Genomic DNA, 9,623 nt, shown 5'->3' on the forward strand with positions numbered 1-9,623 from the left:
GCCCAGCAGTAAAGGCACAAGTGCAAATTTGACTGCTAGAGTGTTGTATAGTTGAGGTGGAAAGTTTTTTGAAAGAGCACCTGATGCTGTACATCAAACCTTTAGTTGTTCATGCACCCAAGTCATGTCTGTATGTGTTATTTCACAGCAACATGCAAATTGCTTATGACTGCGCCCAGTAGCATGGTCCTTCATCTGAGCTCATTTGCAGCATTTTAAAAACAAACTCCAGAGCCCAATATCACAAACTGTTTTCTTCCTTTTTGATCTTACCTCATTAGGCGAACAGGGTCAGGGTTGCATCGTGTGCAGAAATCTGTCAATACTTTGTATTTCTTATTCATTAAAACCTTCAGATGCTGCTTTCCTAGCAGCTCCATTTACCGGGGAGGGCAAGGAGAAAAAACACTAAACAGGTGTTCTTGACTTGAAAAACAGCAATTTCAAGCAACTCACAAGGGGAGAAGCTGGAAAATTTCAGATTCTGAAGTTGTCACTTGGAGATAAATTTGGGTACACATTCATCTCTCATAAACAGACTTTCTTTAACATAAATTTCTGCAGTGCACGAGGCACCTGATTTCTCTGGGGGGCAGACATGCTTCACGGAGCAACCATGCAGCAAAGAGATAGTGTGTTTCCCCAGCCTTCTTCCAAATGCACGAATATGAGCCGGAGGAGTAGTACGCTGAGCTGTTAATACAGAATTCTAGCTTCCCTTGGCAGGGAGAAAAATACTTATGGTAAATATTTGGCTTGATTGATGGAAAAGTGTCTGAATTTTGAGTAATCTAAACGCGAGCTTAAATGTTTCTATAATCTCATAAGAAGATTATTTGACAAATAAGCAATGAGGTACATTAAGTATCTTATACAAAAGAACTGCCTTGTATAGTGTTCGTTTTTGAAGTAGTTATCAGAAGCAAGGGGAGAGTCAAAAGTGCTATTTTCTATAGCCCTGGTTCTATAAATGTTGCCCCCAGGCCAGTAGCATTAGCATTACATACTAGCCTACTAGAAATACATAGCCAAGGGCCATACCCCAGAACTACTGAATCAAAAATTCTAGGGGTGATGTCCAGCAATCAAGATGTGCTCCAAGTGATTCTAATGCATGCTAAAGTTGGAGTAGCATTGTTGTACTGAATTTCAACCCGTTAATTCATCCAATAAACCAGGAGTCGGGAACCTTTTTGGCTGAGAGAGCCATGAATGCCACATATTTTAAAATGTAATTCCGTGAGAGCCATACAACGACCCATGTATGTTACGCATTATCCAATAAAAACTTGGTGTTGTCCCAGAGGACAGCTGTGATTGGCTCCAGCCACCCGCAATCATGAACATGAGTGGTAGGAAATGAATGGATTGTAATACGTGAGAATGTTTTATATTTTTAACGTTATTATTTTTTTTATTAAAGATTTGTCTGCGAGCCAGATGCAGCCATCAAAAGAGCCGCATCTGGCTTGCAAGCCATAGGTTCCTGACCCCTGCCGTAAACGTTGACTATCTAATAAATTCTAGGAACTCAGTTTAGATCAAGCATGGCCAACAGTTTTTGCCCCCAGGCCAGATTAGAAAACTTTTTTCATGGGCCAGACGAAATATTAAAATTAAAAAATGTTAAATACAAAAACGATTCATTTAAGTAAACAAAATTTTATTATGTAATTTGTTTATGAATGTGAGTGAAAAAAATTTAATATACAATATTATTTTAATAAAATATATTTTAATAAAAATATAATTACATACTGTATAAATATCCAAACTGTATCACAATTAATCAAAATAATATTTAATTAATAGAATGAGCTTGAAGGGGTTATATCGCAAATAAAACAATTATTTTGCTTTACAAACAGCCTGGACACGTTTTCAGTTATCAACTGCAGCTATTGTCTATGCTACAATGCCACTTGATTCAGCACACTTGACCACAAAAATAACAAATTGTTTGACCTTCGGTGCACACTGGCAAACTCCGCCTAAAAGAATGTGGGTTTCACATCGCAGCTAATCGTCAAACAGTTCATATTGAGTACAGACAAGTACAAAAGTTGTAAATCTTTTTTTTTTTTTTTTTTTTTTTTTGTATTTTTCTGAAGCTGGAAACGGGGAGAGACAGTCAGACAGACTCCCGCATGTGCCCGACTGGGATCCACCTGGCACGCCCACCAGGGGGCGACACTCTGCCCACCAGGGGGCGATGCTCTGCCCCTCCGGGGCATCGCTGTGCTGCGACCAGAGCCACTCTAGTGCCTGGGGCAGAGGCCAAGGAGCCATCCCCAGCGCCCGGGCCATCTTTGCTCCAATGGAGCCTTGGCTGTGGGAGGGGAAGAGAGAGACAGAGAGGAAGGAGGGGGTGGGGGTGGAGAAGCAAATGGGTGCTTCTCCTGTGTGCCCTGGCCGGGAATCGAACCCGGGTCCCCCGCACTCCAGGCCGATGCTCTACCGCTGAGCCAACCGGCCAGGGCCCAAAAGTTGTAAATCTTTATAATGGAATTTTTTTTTTAAATAAAGAAGTATCACAAATCCATTCAACCAGTTATTGGAAGTTAACCCTAGAATAGTCATACGTGGAATTCTTTTCCGTGTATCACTATCTTCTTAAATATCTCGATTTCCAATAATCAAAGACGCTTCCACTTCTGAGTAGCTGAGATTTTAAAGTAGCGGAGAATATTAAAAATTTAATCGCGGGCCCACATAAAATCATTATGCAGGCCACATGCAGCCCGCGGTCTGTATGTTGGCCATGCCTGGTTTAGGCACTGATAATATGGCAGTATAAACAAATGGTCAAACTCTTGCTCTCTTGCCAAAGTCTACTGAACAATCTGGGAAAGTTAAAAGACAGGAGAAGTTCATTAGTTTAAGTTTGCCCTTTAGGGCCTGCAAGATGCCCTTTTTAGTGACTATGGTGTTTGCAATAGGCTTGGCGAAAGCTAGTGTATGCTATTGGGATCTGCCAGACTTACTTCATTTGAGGTTGTTAGCTGCTACTGTTCTTTTCACGGCGGCTCTTCTGGGCCTGGTTTGAAGATCTCTAGGTGCTCAGGATCCATGACTTGCAGTTTATCTTGCAGTCATTGGTGCCTTCGAATTATTGATGAATCATCTTTCTGTGTTTGGTACTCTAGTGTGGGCATTGGAAAGCAATGGATTGGCATGATCCCAACATCTGGGCTCTTATTCTATAATGGATTATTAGTGAACCACACAGTATAAAGGACATACAACCGAGCAACAGTCCATTTTTCTGATTATAAAAAGTGGGAAGAAGAGTGGGTCCTGAGCATTTGGTATTAGGTGGGCTAGAATCAATGGAGATTCATTATCTTTCTTCTAGTAGTTTATTCAAATACTGTTTTTTCCAGCTTTGATTTTTTTTTTATGATAAAACATACAAGTGAGTCAAAAGGTAGGTACAGTGAACACCCACATAATGTTCCTTAAGATTTATCATCTACATTTCTTTCTCTTTCTCTATCTACACACACAAAAAAATACACACATACACATGAACACATTGTTTTGCCATTCCACTTGAAAGTTTAAATAGTATTTATACATGTTAAAAATACTTACCTATCTATAATTCAGCATGGGTCTCTTAAAAAGGACATTTGCCTAAATTATCACAATGTCATTATCACTCCTATGAAAATAACAATAAATCATTGAATATCTAAATCCTCCTCAAATATTTGCATTTTTCTCATGAATGTCCTTTTGTAGTGTTTCCCCTACCCCATATAAGGGTCTCATTGAGATTCATGCAAATAATAATTTTGCTTTTATGCTTCTTTGGTCTCTTTTAATCTAGAATTATTCCTCTACTTCGTTTTCTCCATGACATTGACTTTTTGAAAAGTTCAAGGTAGTTATTCTGTATAATATCCTGCATTCTTGATTTGCTTGATTGATTTCTCCTGGCGTCCTTTAATGTACTCCTCTGTCCCCTGAATTTACTAGGCATTGGAATTTAGATCTAGAGGTCAGTTGGATTACATGCAACAAATGTTCATCTACCTATAAAGTGCCAGGCACAGTGTGGTAAGCAAAATAGACAAAGCCTTAATTTCCTAAAGCTCAAATTATTTCGAGAAAAACACAATAAACAAATATAACATATAAGGTCTACTGGAAAGTTCTGTCTGTTTCTATCACAACAAGTTTCGACACATAAGCACATGTTTATTTGGCGCATGTGTGCCTCTCTATTTTTATCACTTAATGTATACATACTGACATAGCAAATTAACTATTGATAAAACAAAGTTGATTCACGTTAGTCTTATGTGTGATGAGATAGTGTACCCATAGCTACTGATAAAGTTCATTTACGCCACTGTAATTTTTACGAATTTCAACAAGGAAGAAATGCTACAGAAGCATGTAGAAATTTATTGAAAGTGTTTGGTGAAGGAATAATACCGACTATCACTTGTTTTTGTCCTTATAAAAATTTTTGAAGGGCAAAAAATTCAAAAATGAAGAAGATATCAAACAAGCCCTGGTTCAATTTTTTGCATCAAAAGATAAAACATTTTTCAAAAATGGGATATGCAAATTGCCCTCACACTGGCAAGAAATCATTAATAATAATGGCAATTATATTATTTAATAAAGTTTATTGACGGTAAGAAAAATTTGTATTTTTTTTTATTCCAAAAACAGACAGAACTTTCCGGTAGACCTTATATATACGGTAACTTCTCCTCATGGTAAGTGCCAGGATGAAAATTAAGTATGACAATGTGACAGTTAGTTAGTGACACTTGGTGATACATGGGATGGCCAGGCAGGGCCTCTTTGTGGAGAGATTTGTGTTGTGGTACGAATGGAAATGATAAAAAGTGGAAGATGTGGGGGAAGCACATCAACTTTCTATACCCACTGACTGAAACAAAGACTTCTTGGAGGATGTTGAGTTAAATGAGTTTCTTGAGCGAAGGGAGAACTTGGGAAGTACTTAAGAATTTTAAGACAATAATCATGTCAGTGATTGGACCGGGTTGGGCAGGAATAGTCTTACAGATAATAATTTCAGTGAATCATGGATACTGTTTCTTTTTGTTAGTAGAAACTTCACGTATTTCTTTTTACCTGACTAAGTGCAGTAATGGCAACCCAATGGTCTAAAAAGAGAAAAATCTAAAAAAAAAATCATCAGGAAATAAAATTTATACTTGTTGAATACAGTTGATTGTCTTTATTCTTGCAAGTTTTTAAAATGCTATAAAGAATTTCATTCAGAGTCATGTGCCAGAAAAATCCAGTCTTTCATTGTTTATCACCCTTCCCATCTCTTCTAAAGGTAGGTCCTATTATTTAGGTTATCTCCTGAGCTGCTGGAGTTCACTCTGGATAAATGTATGAATATGACACGATTCAACTCCTGTAAATAAATATCAGTAACGACTTTTGTAGCCAATAGAGAGGGGAACTGAAGAAGATGCCTTGTTGAATAGGTTTCGTTTGGCTCCTTGGCAGAAAAGCAATCTAAAACTAGATAGTCAAGGGCTCTTGAATGCCACAACAGTGTGGTAGATAATTGAGACAGGTGAGCTATCCACTACATCTAGTGCACGTCTAGTGGGTGGTATCTGATCCCTGGTTGATCTCTCAGCCAGTCTTTGACATAGCCCACAAGAGGTGTTTGACACCAGTCAGATAAAAGGAAGAGCTGTATCTGGGAGCACCTGCAGGGAGGAGCAGACAGAGATCTGGCTGTTGAGAAGAGAATCTTTGGAGAGAGAGAAACACTGGTGCACTTGATGTTCCTCATTCCTGTGCCTCACGTGAGGGCTCAGTCTGTCCATCTGGGAAGCCCACCTGTGAAATGTGTTTGTAGGAAATGCTTCATGTGTCAACATGTCAGGAAAAACAACTGAAAAAGAAGACATTCACCAGTTATGCTGTATTTCTAGAGCTTCATAATCAGTGCTTATGGTTTTGTGCCATTGGATTTCATTTCTGATTTTTGATTGATGCCTTTCATGGTGAAATGCTATGTGTGTGCATGCATGCTTGTGCTTAATCTGGAGAAGGAGGACCAAAGAGGATGATGATATTATCCCATTATAATACTAATACATTTCAGGAAAGTTAATGAATTTAAATACTTACAAACAATGCAGTCCTGTAAAAATTTCTGAGATCAGAGATCTGCACTGTCCATTTTGTTAGTCACTAGCTAGGTGTGGCTATGGAGCACTTGAAATGTGGCTATGGAGCACTTGAAATGAGAAACTGTATTTTAAACTTATGTTAATTAATTTCAATTTAAATGTGTTTATTAAGGGCTATCATTTTGGCTAAAGCAGATCCAAAAAGATGTTGAACAATTACTTTTAAAAAGGTCATTGCCTGCCTGACCAGGCGGTGGTGCAGTAGATAGAGCTTCAGACTGGGATGCAGAGGACCCAGGTTCAAGACCCCGAGGTCGCCAGCTTGAGCGTGGGCTCATCTGGTTTGAGCAAAGCTCACCAGCTTGAGCCCAAGGTCGCTGGCTCGAGCAAGGGGTTACTCAGTCTGCTGTAGCACCCCCCAGTCAAGGCACATATTAGAAAGCAATCAATGAACAACTAAGGTGTTGCAACAAAAAACTAATGATTGATGCTTCTCATCTCTCTCCATTCCTGTCTGTCCCTATCTATCCCTCTCTCTGACTCTTGTCTCTGTAAAAAAAAAAAAAAAAAAAAAAGGTCATTGCCTGACCTGTGGTGGCACAGTGGATAAAACGTTGACCTGGAACACTGAGGTTGCTGGTTCAAAACAACCCTGGGCTTGCCTGGTCAAGGCACATATGGGAGTTGATGCTTCCTGCTCCTCCTCCCCGTTCTTTGTCTCTCTCTGTTTTCTCTCTCTCAAAAGAAAAATAAATAAATAAAAATCTAAAAACCAAAAAAGTCATTATCTGGTTATGTAATTGGACAATTAGATTAGTTTCCTCTTGAATTCTTATTAGTTTATATTCTTATGTTAAAATGAACATTGGTTCCCACACATCTGCACAGTGCTTCCTCACAATGGACTTACACACACATAGACACACACCCAATCCCCCATTTATTCTGCCTTAGTCACTAAACACTAAAATATTCTGTTATATTTAAACTTTTGAGGCAGTATAACATATATATGTTGATATTATGTTGAATCAAAATTTTCACTGTTTATTTTCCTTTAAAATTAGTAACCTAATGTTTATCCTTGAATTATACTTTCAAAAGTTACTACTGTCTTCCATAGAGGTCAGATCTTTCTCTTTAATCTTGTGGTAGTATTTGCACCATGATCAATCCCTGCCTGAAGACCTCTCCTTAGCCTCCTAAGTGCTGCAACATCCGGCGTGTCTTCTTTATTTCTGGAGTGTGATCAGTCCTTTTCTCTTCTTTTCTTTCCCTTTCTTTTCTTCTCCTTTCCTTTCTTTTCTTTTGTTTTTTCTTTCCATTTTCCTTCAATGTTATGGATATTTACCAGAGCTCAGATTTTAGTCTTCTGGATTGAGCCAATAGCTCTGATTATATTTCTTGTTGAGAAAATATATCTGATTCTGATTTCTCCTATAGTCCATCATAAAATTTTACATTTTTTCCTTGAATTATCTTATTCAATGTGCCAAAATCTAAGTTTCACAATAAAACATACATAATTTTCCTATTAATGCTTAGCAACCATTTTCTGTTGAGAAGGCACTGACCGTATTCCCTGTCACCCACGCGGGAAGGCTTGGTCATCCTGAGTTTCCACACGTCCCGCTCCCTCTCAACTCAGTGAACACATGCTAGAAGTTCTTCTCTTCATAAAATATGGAACATTTCATGAACTTGCATGTTATTCTTGCTCAAGGGCTATACTAATCTCCTCTGTGCCATTCCAGTTTTAGTATCCACTGCCAAGGAGAGCAGTTTGTTCTTTCCAGTGGATGTGAGTTACAACTAATGCCCTTCTCCAATCTCCTCGCCCTGGCCTAGGTCTTCTTTGGCCACTCATGGATGTGACTTCCTTCAGCCTCAATTGGGGTTGTATTAAGTACTTCAATTTGCTCTCGTGTGATTGATCTGCTTGTATCTTACCCTCCAAGCACGTCGGCCTGCCCATTCTTGCTCTTTCAACTATGAGCTTTTGCTTAACACTACTACTTTGCCAGAAATTGAATTGCCTTGTTTGTGTTTTCAAACCCTACCTGCCTAAGTCCTTTAGGGTTTGTTGTGTTATTCACACGCTATTAATCAGCTGTTTATTGAGTGGATGTGAGGTAGAGGGATTGAGATAGACCCCTCTGTCTTTAGTGCTCAGCTTGTAACATCACTGGATCGCTGTTCTCACGGATCTTACGTGGTAACCAGGAATCTGACAAGTAAATAGGGAATTACAGTGAAATGTAATAAAGTTCCATCTCCCCATCTGGAAACCGCCCCAAACCACTTTAGCTCCTCTGAACCCCTAGAGATGACTCATTGGCCACTTACTTGCATTACTAGTTTTTATCTTGTTCTATAGATTTTACTATTATGTGTTTTTCTTATTTCCTCTGTTAGATTGTATTGAATAAACTCCTTGTGGGCAGAGAATACATTTTACTCCATAGAGTATGCCCTATAGCCTCTAGCTCACAATATTTATTGTAATATAAAAAGCACATATTAAATACCTGGAAATTGCCCTGGCTGTTTGGCTCAGTGGTAGAGCGTCGGTCTGGCATGCAGAAGTCCCGGGTTCGATTCCCGGCCAGGGTACACAGGAGAAGTGCCCATCTGCTTCTCCACCCCTCCCCCCCTCCTTCCTCTCTGTCTCTCTCTTCCCCTCCCACAGTGAGGCTCCATTGGAGCAAAGATGGCTGGGCGCTGGGGATGGCTCCTCGGCCTCTGCCCCAGGCGCTAGAGTGGCTCTGGTCGCAACAGAGCGATGCCCCGGAGGGGCAGAGCATTGCCCCCTGGTGGGCGTGCGGGGTGGATCCCGGTCGGGCGCATGCGGGAGTCTGTCTGACTGTCTCTCCCCGTTTCCGGCTTCAGAAAAATACAGAAAAATAAATAAATAAATAAATAAATAAATAAATAAATAAATAAATAAATAAATAAATACCTGGAAATTTATATGACCTTTGGGAAGCTTTCCTAAGCACATCATAACCATTTCTTTTTTTTTTTTACACCTTTTTTTTTCAATTTTTATTTTTTAATTTATTTATTATAGAGAGGAAAGAGAGGGAAATAGAGAGAGAGAGAGAGAGAGAGAGAGGGGAGAGACAGAGAGAGAGAAGGGGAGGAGCTGGAAGCATCAACTCCCATATGTGCCTTGACCAGGCAAGCCCAGGTTTTCGAACCCCGACCTCAGCATTTCCAGGTCGATGCTTTATCCACTGCGCCACCACAGGTCAAGCCATAACCATTTCTTTGTCCACATAAAATACAGAAATATGGTGAGAAAATATGAGATTTGTTTTTGTTCAGTTTACATTGAAGGATGGTTTTAAACATGTAAATTGAATCACCTATGTTAAAGTATAATATATATTACAAAATGTTAAGTGCTTATACTCCAAATTTCCCCTGATACAAAATACTAATAAATATTAAAAATTTAAAAAGTCACAAATTAGAATTGCA

General features: G+C 39.2%; 1 non-coding gene across 1 annotated transcript; it reads right to left on the minus strand.

Annotated features, from left to right (window-relative positions):
- Positions 1-7,817: 7,817 nt before the first annotated feature.
- Positions 7,818-7,923, minus strand: LOC136377834 (U6 spliceosomal RNA). The gene has a single exon (XR_010746456.1). It is a non-coding gene; the product is annotated as a U6 spliceosomal RNA (small nuclear RNA).
- Between the last annotated feature and the right edge of the window lie 1,700 nt (positions 7,924-9,623).

The sequence above is a fragment of the Saccopteryx leptura genome, chromosome 6 (genome assembly GCF_036850995.1).
Source record: "Saccopteryx leptura isolate mSacLep1 chromosome 6, mSacLep1_pri_phased_curated, whole genome shotgun sequence".
Classification (NCBI taxonomy): domain Eukaryota; kingdom Metazoa; phylum Chordata; class Mammalia; order Chiroptera; family Emballonuridae; genus Saccopteryx; species Saccopteryx leptura.